We start from the raw sequence: 16993 nt of genomic DNA, 5'->3' as shown, positions 1-16993 counted from the left end.
GAAGCTGGAAGTGAAAAGTGGCAGGAACTGGAGGGTTGACAGTAGAGAGGGGATTATATCAAAACATGTTATGAAATGTTCAATAAAAATTAACCAAAACTGTTTCATCTCACTAAAGGTCACATTCTCCATGAAGCTGAACATCTCCTTGCTTGCTGGCTACAACCGTAACATTTCACACCTTATGCAACAGACATGATATTACCTCGTTTTCAATTCTAGCCAAATATGTAGAAAAAAAAAAAAAACCAACACTGATTACCACTTCCTATGTAGCCAGGTTGTCACATTTATCATCAACCAGTTATGTTCGTATATTTTAGATCAATGATTCAAAATGAAGCAATCTGTGGATATTCAAGTTGCTTCCAGTTTTTCTGCACAAATGTCTTGGGTTTTGCATAATAGTTACAGGACTCTGTAATGATGTCATTAATCACCTGTTCTTTCAAATGTTTCCTCTTGTCCTCCCTCTCATAAAAAGCAATTCTTTGAAATCAGTCTTTGAAGGGCCATGACTGACAGAGATGAATAGGATACTTAATTGTACTGGCACATGCCAGAACCTATTCTCCTGGTAAAATCACTCCATGTGAAACTTCTTATTCAGTGGCATTCTGCAGATAATAAGGAGTGTCCAAATTCACACACTGCTGTCCATGCCTGCTGTCACAGCCATGCTCTCCACTCCGTAAAAGGCTAGTCTGTTTCATTTCCAAAGTCTGTGTGCATATTCACTGTAACTGAAAACTTCTGCCTTTCCTTCTGCTCTTGTTTATTCTTTCCTTTAACTTAAGAGTGAAAAACATGCTCTACAAATATTGAACTTTCAACAGTTCCCAGTTCTAAATGAGATTCAACAAGGTGAGGCTATCTAACAGAGTTTGCAGTAATCTTAGGCTAAGAATAGTAAAAAAAGAAAGAAAAGGGTACTTTTACCCTAAATAGTTGTCACCTCAGATAAAGGAAATAAATCATAAAACAGAAAAATTCGAAATTCTTTCAATGATATTCTTATAATTTTAGTTACTATACATACATGTGTGTAATTATATTTGCAGCAGTATAAGTAACTGGAATAAAATAATGGCCATAAAAGAATAACGTTAATTATATATTTATTTTAAAGTAAGGAGGTAGTAGCTTTTACATTTGTTTCCAAATTACATATGCAATTTCTACCCTCAGTAACATTTTGGAGCACAGACCACTCTAATTTGCATAGTAATCCCATTGAATTAGAAGCTTCCTTTTCATTAGTCTAATGACTTCAAACTATTAGCCACAGCTAAGAGAAATTGTAACTTGCCATTTCTTGCTTATGTTGAGGCGCATGAGAGAAATAATGATACCAATTACAAATAAAAGATGAATGGGTTATTAAATAGCTAGCAAAACTAAATATTTTGTTTACACTTATTGTGCTTGATTAATTAATAAAGGCTCCACTTCAATCTCAGAAGGAGCTAGCTTGGAGAATAATCTATTTTATTTTCCCATGATATCTGGAAGAGAGTAAGAAAAAAAATGACAGGAAAACACCTGCAAGATCACCAGGATTTAATGGAAAATCATTAGATATTTTCATCAATTCCTAAACTTTTTACAAACTATGTGAAAGACAATGGAGCACATATCTAAATTGCAAGGAAAGATTGTTTCCTGATCTTAGAAATGAATGCACAAATATCCAAAATCCCTCTATTCTTTATTCTTCTTTGTGTTTTATTTCATCGTGTTACTCCAGATTTCATGAAGGCAGAATCATTCATGACAGCAGGTCCACTGCTTATGATGAAAAACTGAATGATTGAAGACGGGGAAATACTATCTTACAAATTCATAAGCACATAACTATGTCATATTTTCATATAATGTTTCTATGCTTAACTCTCCACCACTTTCCAAATACTCCTTTGTGAAGGTTTACTTATCATATCAGACATTAACCTTGAAGAAACAGACACTGAATAAAAATCATCAACCCCATATTGAACAGCTTATATCTCTCCTTACTACATTGCTGTCTTAAAATATGAATGTAAACTATAAACAGATGTTCCTGGGAAGGTGGATATGTTGACATGTGAAAGGATCTATGTCCCAGAAATTTTCATTTCCACTTAATATCTGAAAATTAGACCTTATTTTGAAACACAGACTGTACAAGTGTGGCTGAATTAAGGTCCTACTGAGTTAAAGTATGAGCTGAGTCCTATCACTAAGTCATACCATTGCCTTGTGATGACAGAGATACAGTCAGAGGGAAGAAGGCCATGGGAAGATACAGGGGAAAAATGGAGAAGTGGGAGGAGAATTACTCAGAGCACCGATTTTTTTTTTCTGAGTCTTGAGTGGAAGCTTGGTCTTGGTCATACTGTAGTTTCAGAGATTCTGCCTCTAGAACCCTGAGACAATTAATTCCTGTTGTTTTAAGACAACTACTTAACAAGTATCTGTAATTTGTCATATTAATCCTAGGAATCTAACATATTTCATAATGTGGATTATGGTAGTTCCTGACTATGTTTTTACTTCATTCCTCACAAATAATTGAAAATACATATAAACTATATTTTTTATGTTTATATACAAATATTTATTGATCGGTCCTATTACTTATGGAATTCACAAATAGAAGACAAGGGCAATAAAGGAGTCATTTAAAATTTTATGTGGCAATAGTAACCCTGCAAGTGGGAACAAAGGTGGTTAGGTTAAAGAACAGAGGAAGGTATGAGAGTGTAATTTTAAGAATCCCTCTCAAAGGCCTCCATACGTTGAAAACTTGGTGTTTATCCTGTAACACTGAAAGAAGATAAGAAACTTTTAGGAAGTGAATATAAAATAGTTAGATCCCCAGGGATACACTCTTGAAGGGGATACTGGGATGCTATCTCATCATATTTCCTTGCTTCCTAGAGGTCCTGAAGTGAGATATCATTATATCATGCATACCACCATGATTCAGTGCTTCATTCCAAGACCAAAAGCAATAACAGGTCAGCAAATTAGGGACTGCAAGATCTAAAACCGTGGCCCAAACTTAATTTTGATTCTTTCTTGATTGATTTTGAAGGATTTTTGTTACAGGAACAACGACATAAGGAAAGGAATGATGAACTGTGAAGCAATCCTTCACTGTTCTGTATGCTAAAATAGGTTTTGCTAATCTCAGCTGTAATTCACCTACTTCCATAGAAATTTGCCTTTTATCTTTAGCATATCATCCAAAGCTTAATCACAATTTAAAAACATAAAATAATTATTTCTATAGAATTGCTCTTTTTTAAGTTTAAATAATAAATATTTGAAAATAAACTTCATATTTGTCCCATGAGTTGGATTGGTACCTCCTGTAGTTATATTTGCTAAGAGCTTGGTACTTATGGAGGTCCCACTGGAATATGTTTATGAATTTTATAATTAAGACCTCATGGGTGGGATTCTTAATTCTCTGGGAGCACATACTCAGAGAAGATTGTGATGGAGGCTTGGTACTAGTATTCTTTTCTTAAGTCTTAGTACACGACATAAATTACTTGCTCTATGATTTTCTCTCTAATACTGACCTCTGATGCTCCTATAGTAGCACACAAGAAGAAATAAAATAAAGGAAGAAGAAAGAAAGAAAGAAAGAGAGAAAGATGGAAAGAAAGAAAAAATGAAACAAAGAAAGGAGCTGTAAAATCATGAACTAAAACTTCCAGAACTGTGAACTAAATCAATCTTTTCTCTTTATAAGTGAATTGCCTTAGGTATTTTAATATAGTAATATAAAGCTAAGTAATACAATTTGTAAAAAGGGCATTTTATTTCCAGGTATTGTTCCATTTAATGGTTCAATTTCAAAAGTACATTATTACTTTCAATAGACATTTTCCATCTTTAGCAATATTTACCACAAAGTAAATTAACTTTAGCAATATTGATATATTAAAATCCAAGTAACACAAAATCAAAATTTTCACTTTGAAGTTTGTAAATATTAATTTCTCAGATTTTTAAAATTATACCTTCAGGAAGAAAATGCTCTATCTAAGAAAACATTTGTACTAAAGGGCAGTACCAGGTAGTTTACCGTGAGATACAGTGCATCCCTCATGCTCAGCTATTGTGGACAAAGGAAAAAGTGATCAATCAAGATTTATTGTGAACATGTCTATGAAATAATCCATAATATATCAGCACACTCAGAGATAAGTATAAACTCCGAAAGCCATTTGAGAAGAATTATTTAAGAAGGAAGTCACTAGTCTTCAGCAGAATTGTACAGAGTGCCAGTTACCAAATAAGTGAGTATAAAGGAGGTTACTGATACAGACATATTAGGTCTTACGTTTTCACACAGCATGTTTTTATCATATCTGCCCCCATTTCTCTCTTATATACCCTCTTCCTTACCCATAAACTCTGTATCCTCTTTTATTCTACCCATTCAGCCCAATTTGTGAGCCCATAAAGTCTTCTTAGATATGCAACTGTCCACTGGAACGTGGCCAACTTACCTGGGGCTACACTCTAATAAAAAACTGACTTTCCCTTTCCTAGTAGCTATAAATAACCCATAGCTCCTAGGTCAGGTGCGGACTTCATGTACATGCTCCTTATTCATGCAATGATACCAGGTAGACTGAGCTTTCCCAGATGTATTCCATGCAAACGGAACTAAGAAACAAGTAAGGATAAGTATCTTACTATCTGAAAGAACAGCTCAGTGAATTACATTTTAACTTCAGTTATCTCCCCTGCTCCTACATTTTGTTCTGTCTCTATTTGTAGCTTCATTGGCGTTCCAGTTGATATCTGTTAACGTCAGAACATTGTGGGATAACTTTAGCTTGACACAGAAAGACCAAACTGCGGAAAAATGTTTTGTGAGGACATTGAGTTCAAGTTTATGCATTTCTCAACAGAGAGTAAGTGCCTGATCAGAAGGGGAAGACCAAGAGGAAGATGTGTAAAGATACATTTATAATTAGAATCCTCTCTGCTTCTGAAGTGAAAGTCTTTATTCAGAAGCAAAGAATGGAGATTATATTTGTTGGTTTTATAAAGTATCATAAGATTCCAAAATCTACCAGGGCTCTTGAAAAGCTAAGCCACTGGGTAGAAAATCTTGTGGGTTGAATATAAAATGTCCCAAGGGCTCATGAGCTGAAGAAGTTAAGATGCAATTGCACACTAACTTCATCAAGGGGTTAATCCATTTATAAATTTGCTCATGAATGGGTTATTAGGAGTTGAGGCTCACTCGAGGAAGTGATTTAATGGAGCATGTCTTTAAAGAGTTCATCTTTAACCTGGACCCCTCCTGTCTTCTCCTCTGTCTCCTTCTTCACTGTCACAGATGAGCAACTGTCCTTTCCCATGGCCTTCTGCCATGAAGTTTCTGTCTTCCCATTGACTCAGAAACAAATGAGTAGGTTGACCATGAACAGAATCTGACATTAGACCAAAATAAATCATTTGATGGCTTTTCCCTCTGGCACTTTTGAATATTACAGCAATCTGGCCAAGAAATTTAACCAGAATTTTGTCCTTCTAGAACACAAACACCAAGATCACTATACAGCTTCAAAATTATTGACAAATGTTATATGTGTCTTTCTTTTTTTTCTTTCATTTTTCTTTATTAAGAAATTTTCTACTCACTCCACACACTATCCACAGGTCCCCCCTCTTCCCTACTCCCACCCCCCAGCCCTCTTTCCCAAGTCACCCTGCATCCCCACATCCCCCAAATCGAGGTCTCCCAAAGGGGAATCAGCAAAGCCCAGCACATATGTGTGTTTAAGTTTCACCAAAAATAGGTAACTGGTATCTGAAAAAAATCAATACTTATACTTAAAAAAATTTTGCTAGCCTGGTGGTGGTGGCATATACTTTTAATCCCAGCACACAGGAGGCAGAGATAGGCGGATCTCTGTGAGTTCAAGGCCAGCCTGTCTATAGAGTGAGTTCCAGGACAGGCTCCAAAACTACAGAGAAACCCTGTCTCAAAAAAAAAAAAATACTATCAATATGAGGGCATTTGAAGAGATCATATCAGAGAATTATAATTAAATATATTTCTAAAATCATAATAGATGTTGATTATAATACAACTGAAACATATTTTCATAATGGTATTTTTTATAAAAAGCTGTAATGATTTGGGGGAAATAGACATTCTAATCTAGTAATTATTTAATAACTAAAGGCAGGATTGCTAGTATAATTAACAATTATTCTGGGACAATAGAAATAATCTAGTGCTGCTCTAAGCAAATTATTATTGATAATCACTCAATTAGTATAATGTATCAATACAAAAACTAAAAATAACTATAGTTTGATGGTTATATGTGTCTTTTCCCATATATATGGAAAAAGCTTAGAGTTTTATTTAGTAGAAATCCTTTCTAGTGTGTGTTTCAAGGCATTACAATTAAGGCAAGCACACAATTTAATTAAATTCATAACTTAAATTTGACTCCCAAAATAAAAATTAATATTACTTTTCCAAAACATTGTGCTCAGTTTAGAAAAACCTTCCAAGGAAATGCATGTGTATGTGTACATGTATGTAAAAATGCTGACCTTGTTTATATATCTACTAGAAAAGCTTCTTTAATTTTATTTTTGTATATATGCTTCTTAATTATAGGAGTGATGAAGCATTGCATATATTAGCCAACAGGTTTTGCTTTACTGAATGAAAAGAAAATAAATCATTTTAAGAACCTACATTGCTTACTATGGTATATTATCTCAAAACATTAATTACATGGGGTGCATATTATAAAAAACCCTATTCAACATTTAATGCTGACCTATGCTTTTAAAAACTTTGTCCTTTAATCTAAATTCTCTAAAAAATACAGTTCATCCATAAACCATTAAAGATCCATATGTTCTACCTTTTATTATCATCTCAATAACATGGTGCAGGATTAATAACCAACTGGGATTAATATTTCCCAGATGGAGTTCAGCTCATCAACCACTCTAAACTGGTCATTAATTCTCCAAACTGTATTATGTCTTGATTGCTGTTGCTTAAAAACCTTTCAAGCTTTTTTTTATAGTCCTTTTATTTCATAAGTAAATAACTTTCTTTCTGTCTTTGAAGATGAATTTAATGAGAAAATTGGTAATAGGAAAATGAATCAGATTAGATAAAATGCAAAATTGGAAGCCGATTTTCAAACCTTTCTACCTATATGAAAAAATTTTTGAAAAAGAACACACTTAAATGTTTATTAAAAGTCTGTCTTTCTCCCGACAGATGACTTCTGTACAGTAAGTTCTGGACTCTTTAAATTTTAATTATATTTTCCAAATATAGTCTCCAACTAGTATATTATCTAAAATATTTCCAGATGTGCACCTATTTATCTATTCAAGCAACTTTCATTGCACTTCTGCTGTACTATACTCACTGTCTAACTTAACTCTACATACTTTCAAAACAATCAGTTCTTTACACTAAAAATTCACTATACACTTCAACAGAGTGAGTCAAACGCTATGATAGGCATTCAGTTTTGTACATTTTTGAAATAGTATTTTCTAATTTAATTTTTAGTAGTACCAGTTTTCCAGAAAAGGGTAAGATTCTTTACAGTATTTAATTCCAGACCAGAAGAAGAGCAATCTGATAACCAGAGACAACAGTAGGCACAAGAAACAAAGCACATGTTTCTGGAAAAGCTGGAAACTACAGCTGACTAAAGCTCAAGGTGTGTCAGATGATGAATGGAGAGTGGCAGATAATGGCTACAGGTTAATAGGAGGAGAAAACCTTCACAGGGTAGAGACATGGATGTGATAAGACACACATTGAAGCCCTACTTGAATGACTGAGGGAAGAAGCTGGAGAGAGAGACTCAAAGTTGTTGAATACATTATGGAGAATCACAAGATAAATAACAAGGAGTTAAACCAATGATGGAGTGACAGATGAAACTGCTGACAGATACTGGTTGAAAAAACCTCTAGAAAGTACAATCTTCAGGATATACTACTTTCCTGTAGGGTAAAAGAATGAGTTGATTACCAGACAGTAAGCAATTAATTGTATTAAAACACCCCCCTATATATGTTAACTGATCTTAAATCTTTACTATTAATTTCTAAAGTATTCATGTGGCCTCATTGGGATTTAAACATAGACATCTTTATAAATGAAAACACTTATATGTGTTTAAATGATTCTGGTTAAAATTGCTTTTAACTTACTGAAACAAAGAAACAGCAACAATGACAAAAATTAAACAACCCAGCCTCTTAGCAGAGCCTTCACAACACAAGAATTAAAATAATGTTTAAAATAAAACCAGGAGTCAATAAACCAAACTTAGAAGTAATAATGAAAAAATAATATATTATGTAATCAAGGACTTACTTTAAAGATGTTAATACCTTTTAAAAAATAAGTATTTACAAGAAGACATTATTAATTCTGTATGTTAAAAAAAGCAGATCCACTAAAAAGAATATTCCATACATACTTCTTTTTAGGTGCTCAAAGAATATGAAAGTAATCACTTACTCACAGAGAGTAAACATTTCACTTTTTATTTTAGAAAGCACTATAACCTGCTTTTGCATTATTTCCCATCCTTAGTGCAAAATTAATTTCACCTAGTCATATATATGCTCTTCCAGTTAATGAAAAAATTAGACAGCAATCAATTGCCTTTGTCCAGATGCTATTTGGAATAGGTGTTATGAGATAGTAGGGAGAGAAGTGACAGGAATCATGGTTGTATATCTATTAACTATTTAAATTTTAATGGCCCGTAATAAACTATGTAAATTCATTCATCTGTTTTCCCATATTTCCTGCATACAGGGAGGTCATTTCTCTAACTCACTGCATGAATAGATGACATAAAGCCGGCAGCTTGCCTTAATTCATGGTCCTGTGGACTGCTAAAGAAGATTGTAGGGGTTGAGCTCTTTCTCCCTGTCCTGGTCTGCTTCAAAATAGCACCAGTGCTCCATTTGTCACTATTATCACGAGCTCTATGATTATTACAAACCACTGTTAGCCTTATAACATGCATTTACAATCTAGCCATCTAAGGTAAGGGAAATCAGCTTCTTAAAATTGACATACATGTATACATTTACAAATCTCAGTGATTATTCAGTATACCTGCATATTATTTAATAATAAAATTATGGGATTTATTTCAAGAATACATAATATTTGATCAAGAGGTTTAGTGTGGTGAGTGAAGTCCAGAGTGAATGTGCTGTGGACGTGGGCATGGCCATGTTGAGGACCAACACCTCAGATATAGAAGTGACAAAGCCTTCTTTCAGTGAGGTACAGAGGGATGACAAAGACTTTCTCTAGTCTGAGTAAACATCTGCAATGTCTACATTGTGTTAAAAAATGTCCACTATAGGTCCCTTCCCCCAGATGATTACATCCTGAAGACTGCTCCCCTACATAGGTGCTCTTACTATGATTAAACCTGCCTACTGGGTCAGCAGCACATGAGCTATGGTGAAGAATCTGGCTTCACTCTGCCTAATTCCTGAAGATTGGACAGAAGCTGAGGTTGAAAGTAATAGACTAACATGTTCACTGGAGGAAATTTCAAGCAGCAGAACATTCAAGCGGTGTAATAGTTTCTATGAATATCTCCTATCCAGGTCTGCCGTGATAGAGATTAAACAGTGAAGCAGAAAGTTGTGAGAAATGTTCAGTTTGCAAAGAAAACCTCTACAGCCTAGGTACAAAGTTACAGAAAGGCAAGATTAAAAGTAGCTGTGGTTGTTAAAAAGAATTGTTAACATGGAAGATGGTGCTCTGTAATGGGAACACAGGAAAAGATCCAGGAGGGTTGAGAGATCCATCCATGGGTGGTCCAATCTTTTGAAAACGCAACTTCACTCAAAGGAGATATTTTCAATAAAAAATATCTTTAGAGAGTGTCCTGGCTGCTTTTATTCTTTTTTTCATTTTGCTGTTGCTGCTTGTTTTTGTCAACTTGAGTCACTTGTGAAGAGGGGAGCTCACTTGAGAAAATGCCAATGACTCTAACAAATTGATCTGTTGGCATGTCTGTAAGGCATTTTCTTAGATTATTGGTTGATATGGGAGTTACCAGTCTACTGTGAGTAGTGCCACCCCTGGATAGATAATTAATCCTGAATTGTATAAGAAATCTGGTTGAGCAAGTTATGGAGAACAAGCCAGGAAGCAGAGTTCACCCATGGCCTCTGTTTCAGTTTCTGCCTTGAATTCTTGCCCTGAATTCCATCAGTGATGGAGTGCGACCTGAGACTTATAAATGAAATAAGCCTTTCCTTTCTCAAGTTGCATTTAGTCATAGTGTTTATCACTATAGTGGAAAACATAACTATAATAGAGGGATTTCTTGCTTGAAAATAAGTGCCTAAAAACTTATTTTCCTAGGGTCAGTCTGAAAGGCAGGCAGAGATTGATACAACTGTATTCAGTGGGTACCAGGGTACATCTTGACCTGACAGCAGGACTTGGTAGCATAACTGACAGTATACTAGTTTTGCAAGCTTGTGAGATGCAAGACTATGTTTGTCATAGAAGAGTCAAAGGTTCTACAAGAAGGCCTTGGAAGGCTGTGGTATGAAGCTATGATGATGAATCCTAAGATGAAGCAGAAATTGCTGCAGGATGCCTTTCTGTATGCTGTGAATATGTGTTGCTCTGATTGGTTGATAAATAAAGCTCCATTGGCCTATGGCAAGGCAGCTTAGAGGCAGGCAGAAAATTCAAGCAGATAGAGAGGAAGGAGAAAAGAGAGAGAGAAGTGCTCCAGCCACTGCTAGGAGAAGCAAGATGTGAAAGTACCAAGACAAGGCCATGTGACAACTTACAGATTAATAGAAATGGTTAAGTTATAGGAACTAGCTAGCGAGAAGCCTGAGCCATTAGGCCATGCAGTTTATAAGTAATATAAGCCTCTGTGTGTTTACTTGTCCGAGTGGCTGCAGGACGGCTGGGACAAGAAAAACTTCCAGGTACAAGAGATGCCAACAGGTGGAATATACCAGATCCAAGAGATGGTCACTGAGGAAAGCTGAAGGCACTGAGTGGATCTAGGAAAGCAGTACTATTGGAGCCCACATTAAATTTATCACAAGCCCTAGATACTGGAAATTGACCTGCACCTGTGATATTTCCACTGCTGGGTTCATTATTGATTTGGTTAGATATTAACATGCTATGTTGTATTCCTTCTTTATAGAACGGGAATTTTTACTTGATGCCATCCTATACCAGAACTATTTATTTTTTTTGTAAGAGTTCCCTGTAAAGAGGCTGTCTTGAGTCTCAGAAGACTTAGACTTTTAAACATTGTAGGAAATGTTAAAACCAACAAACAAAAACCTATGGTTTTTCTTTAAAAAAAAAACTGTACTGAATGAATTTTACAATATGAGATTAACATGAGACTCTGGGACAATGGCTGGAAACTTACGGCTTAATAGTTATATGGTTGAATGTTCAGTTGAGAGGAGGTGGAGTTGTTATTGATAATACTGACTGTCAAAATGAATTGATATAGAATCACTTAAGAAGATAAGCATCTGGGCTTTGAAATGAGTGACCTATTAGATTGGTTTAATTGAGATGGAAAGCACCACTCAAATGTGGGCAGGGTTCTGGATTAAATGAAGTGGAGAAAGGGAGCATGGACACTAGGTTTTATCTTTCTCTTATCCTGCAAAGTAATCTTGGACCTCCACACAAGCGCTGTGATACATTTGGGTATGTGTACACTAACACACACATACCTGCACATGCACTAGCTTGCACACACATGTTCACATTGTACACACATATACAAGTAGATTAATGTAAAAAAATAAAAAAACAATAAAGGTATTTTCAGTTAAATGAAAATCAAGGTAATTAGTAATCACTTACCGTATAAGAAAAGATTAAAATTATTTTTTTAATTAACAATTTTTTTTATTCATTTTACATATCAAGATATCCCCCTCTTCCCTCCTCCTGTCCTTCCAGCCTCCCCCTCCCAACCCACTCCCCATTCCCTCTATAAGAAGGTAAGGCCTCCCATGGGGAGGTACATTTAGTAGAGGCAGGTCCAAGTCCCTCCCCCATCTCAAGGCTGTGTGAGGTGTCCCATCATGAAAGAAGAAAATTTATGTGTAAGAATCCTTTGAGATATATAAAGAGAGAAAGGTTAGAAAACTATAACCTTAGACACCACCCTTTGGAGTGGTCAGAGATTATCTTCTTTGCATCACTATCCTGCTTTTCTCCTGCCCCAAGGGGACACAGATGGATTTCTAGGCAATAAATGGCTCAACTGGAGCTGCCGTGTACTTTAAGGGTACAAGCTCTTGAAAGCAGTGGGCAAAGGAATAAAGATGGGCTTCAAATAGTGTTCTACAAGTTTTCAAAAAAAAAAATAAATAAATTACACGAGAATCTTGTATGTTTAACATGGTTTTCAAAAAACACACTCAATGGTAACATAAAGAAGCTTTTCCTTTGTAGAATGCATTTTCACGGAAATAAGGAAGAGTTTGCCTGGGTAGTGACAATGGAGAAAAACTGGTGGGCTGACCAACCCAACTACCACCCAGGCCAAGAACCAGGGCTATGAGTTGGCCCACCTCAGCATCCACTGAATCTGTGAACTGTTGGAGCAGTGAAGGGGCAAAACCTACAGATCCAAAGCTGCAAGACCTCCATGACACAAAACAACAGCAGGATATCCAAAAGGAGCCCCAGGGAGGCCATTATCAGTGGTGTAGTAGAAACTAGAGGTCTGGAGCCAGACCAATGATTCCTGGTAATGAACACTTGCAAGAAAAGATGAACAGACTAAAGGGTAAATTCTGGGTCTCATATTACAGCTTCTAAAACAAGATTCTTTGCACTTTTTTGTTGTTTTGTATAAGAGTAAGAGCTAGACAATAACAGGCCTGAGCTAATGGCCAAGCAGTTTAAATAATGTAAGAGTCTGTGTGTTTATTTTATAAGTGGGCTCTGGGACTGGCGGGACTTGGTGGCGGGAGCTGGAGAGAAATTCTCCAGCAACAAATGGCGTCCAACGTGGTGGCAAGAGTTTCCACCTAAAAACTTAGAAAAAAGATTCTAAAACGGACCTAAAAACAGCTTCCTAATTGTCTCTCTCAAATAAGCGGCAGCTGCCGGTTTGAGCTATTGGCGGGTTCCTAGCGTGCGCTCTCGACCTGCAGTATGGTGGGAATGAGGCCTCTGCAAGTAACACATTAAACTGTGTGGTGAATTTAGCCTTTGCTAGTACAAAACAAAAAAAAGAGGTTTCTGGGCTACACGCTACTTTGGTAAAAGTGTAGACCCACTATTTCTGAGAGTTACGGCTCCCAGAGCTGGTGGAAAGCGGACCGCCGCCATGTTGGGAAGCTGAAGTGGGCGGAGCCAGCAGCCACTGCGCCATTTCAGGCTTAGAAGGCTGCAGTTTAAAAGCAATAGGCTCAAGCTAATATAAAAAAATAAGCCACATAAAGATGACTACCACACAGAGAATCTGGATTATGTTCTCTTTGATATTCGTAACTGAAGAAAAACATTTGATTACAAAAGCTGTTGAGTTATGCCAAAATGTGTATTTTAAAGGTACCTTGACTTCAAAATTTGGATGTAAGGATATGTTGCTTTGGAAAGGAGGCTCTGATTTTGTTTCCACAGAAAGCCAAAGGCTATGGATTTGTTCAAGATTAAGATACATCAGGTTTGACCAGCCAAGACCCCCTGAAAGGTCTCCGATGACACCATGGCCCTGATGATCCAACATCCAAAATGGTTTCAAGGCAACTGGCTCAGACGACATACCCTCATGGACTATTCCATAATTCTAAAATTTTCTTTGTATCCCCATAAGATACAGCGCCCCCCTCCAGCAGGAAGTAGTAAGAGAAACTACGCCCAAATTCCCAAGTATACCAAGCTGACTTTGGAGATATGTAAAGGTTAAAACCTTCCTTTTTAAGAAAAGAAAAGGGGAAGCGCTGTGGGATGGTCTGTATGTCAAGTGTGTTGCTGATTGGTCAGTAAATAAATCACTGATTGGCCATTGGCTAGGCAGGAAGTATAGGCGGGACAAGGAAAAGAATTCTGGGAAGTGGAAGGCTGAGAGGGAGACACGGCCAGCCGCCATCAGGACAAGGAAGATGTAAGGTACCAGTAAGCCATGAGCCATGTGGCAAAGTAAAGATTAATAGAAATGGGCTAAATATAAGAGTAAGAGCTAGACAATAACAGGCCTGAGCTAATGGCCAAGCAGTTTAAATAATGTAAGAGTCTGTGTGTTTATTTTATAAGTGGGCTCTGGGACTGGCGGGACTTGGTGGCGGGAGCTGGAGAGAAATTCTCTAGCAACAGTTTTGTTTTTGGTTTTTCTTTTAAATTTGGTTTTGATTTGGGAGAGAGTTTGCAAGTGCAGAGGGTGGGTGTGAGGGGACGGGGACGGGGAGATAAGTCGGATCTGAATGTATGATGTGAAATCACAAAGAATAAAAGTTAAAAAAAAGGAACACCTAGGGATGTGGAAAGTGAAAGAGGAAAGAGGAGTGTATAAAAGAAGGAGCAATATAAGAGATAATATAAAAATTTGAAAGTTAAATAAACAAAGAGGAAAACAATCACAATCATACTTTCTCTCTATATATCTCAACTTTCCCTTTTGCTTTCCTAAAAAAAAAAAAATGCTTTCAACATACAATGATTTGAATAACTGTCCTCTAGACTTATGTTGTTGGTAACTTCAATCCATGAACTTTTACGGAACTGTTATTAGAACAATATAACACATTATATATATATATATATATATATATATATATATATATATATATATATATATATATATAATGTGTTATAAAGCAGATGTGCTGAATGAACTAGTTGAAATTTAAAGTCCATAGATATTTTGAGATTTGAGGTAACAAGAATGAGTACTCATACCTTTTTGACAAACACACTTTGAAAATCTAATAATCAGCATGCTATTTTTCAAGTAGTTCATATGCAGTGCAGAAATACATCCATAACTTTATATTTCACTTAGATTTAAGAAAATATCCACTCTTACTTCCAGCTTACTTGTTTAATATAGCACTGCAATGATTACATATTGTTTTTAGTGCTAATAAAATTGGCTTATGATGGAAAGGCAATTCTAGATTAAAAAAAAAAACAAGCAACCTTGTTCCAGTTTTTACGTATTCAAAATATGTAGTTATTGCAATGTCAATTAATCATAATAATATGCTTTTTGAATTCCTTATATTCCATAAATATTCTATCCCCACAATAATCTAAGGTAATGTATACTATTAATGCTTTCTACTCTTTGTTTGTATAGAGATTGACCTCTCATTGATATAAAAATAAGTGGGCCAATAAGATGCCTCAGCTAGTAAAGGTGCTTGTTGCCAAGCATAGGGACTCAGTTTGATTCTTTGTAATTCACATACAGGAATGAGATAACAATAACTGTATGTTGTTCTTTGTTGTCCATAAGTCAGCCATGACACACACACACAAACACACCAAGATGCAATAAAATGTCACTGGAGAACAGTTAATGAAATATATATTTGCAAAATTAATCTATTCATTTACTAAACTGAATGCAACTTTTTGAAGTGTGAAATACTACAACAGAAATTAACATGCTGAACATTTAGACCACCACCACGTACGTTGTGGAGTTTCTTGGAGTAAAACGTATTAAAATAGCAGCTTGGCAAAATAGTAAAATTTCACATTAACTTTTGAAGAAAGAAATTATCAATAAAGTTCTTATTTTCAGAGTTCAACAAATACATAGTTTTAGAAGATAACAGTGCATTATAAAATGATTCAAAATGCAGTAATAAGGTCTTAGGTTTTGATAAGTTATTATACAAATGCAGATGTCACAGTATCTTAACAAAACTATTGGTAGATGTTTCATTATCTCTTCTAACACATTCAGTTTTTGACTCTTCATGTGGTAAACAATGATACTATAAAACTGTGATATCTAACTTATAAACCATAGGCCCATATACCCAGTTTAATTAGAATTTATAACTACAAATGTCTTATAAATTGCATTAACTACTAGGACCACCTGCAGATGTTATTTAGATATGAAATCACAAGTTGTTATTTTTCTAACTATTATCTAACTTGGTTAATTTGGAGTCCATTTGACCAGGATTTAAAAAAAAAATGAGAAAACGTTTCTCCTGTGTACATGAGGATGTTTTCTGGAAGATGTTAATATTTGAATGGGTGAAAAGACCTTTTCTGAAAGTGGGGGCCCCACAAAGCACAAAATTGGAAGGATGAATTCACAGTCTAGGATAAGCTTGGATGGTTGTATTTCTTCCTCCATCCTCAGTCAATGTGTCTCATGGAACCGTCTGACTTGACAGCTTACATGGATGAATATTTTCTCAGGCTTTGTATTTAGAAGTTTGACTTGAGAGTGAGACATTGTCTCCTCGGATTCTTGAGCTTTTAGAAGTGAATTGCACCACTGCGTTTCTTACACTACATTCAGATAATTTTGAAAAATTAAGTAAAATAGCATTTTGCAATTTCAAGCAATCTAACTCAATACATCTATTAATGAATTTTATGAATATAAAATAATAAAGATAAACTCATAGTATCTAAAAATTTTTTTTCAGAAACTTGTGGTGACAATTCTATTAGAATAAAATGAAAACTTTAACTATGAAATTACAGATTGATTATAAAACAAATGACAAGAGACAATTAAAAAAGACTCTACTCTGCATAATTCTTTTAGTTTCAAGAGAAAGGGTTTAGTAACATTAGATATAATATATTTATTTCTGTTAAATACTCTAGACACAAAAATACATCCCAAGGTAAGTTTTTACTACTAGATTCATATTTAAAGTTATAATGATAGAAGCAATGTAAAACAATATCAGTAAAGAACTGTTGAGTGAGAACATTTGTAGGAGAAAAAAAAGT

General features: G+C 35.4%; 1 protein-coding gene across 1 annotated transcript in view; it reads right to left on the bottom strand.

The window, feature by feature from the left end:
- The window catches only part of LOC131922440 (ephrin type-A receptor 6), a 902384-nt gene that overhangs the window by 818084 nt on the left and 67307 nt on the right, over positions 1–16993 (bottom strand). The gene's annotated exons all lie outside the window — the stretch shown is intronic.

This window comes from Peromyscus eremicus, chromosome 12 (genome assembly GCF_949786415.1).
Source record: "Peromyscus eremicus chromosome 12, PerEre_H2_v1, whole genome shotgun sequence".
NCBI classification, from domain to species: Eukaryota; Metazoa; Chordata; class Mammalia; order Rodentia; family Cricetidae; genus Peromyscus; species Peromyscus eremicus.
The sequence above is the reverse complement of the archived record's forward strand: the minus strand, read 5'-3'. Positions and strand labels throughout refer to the sequence as shown.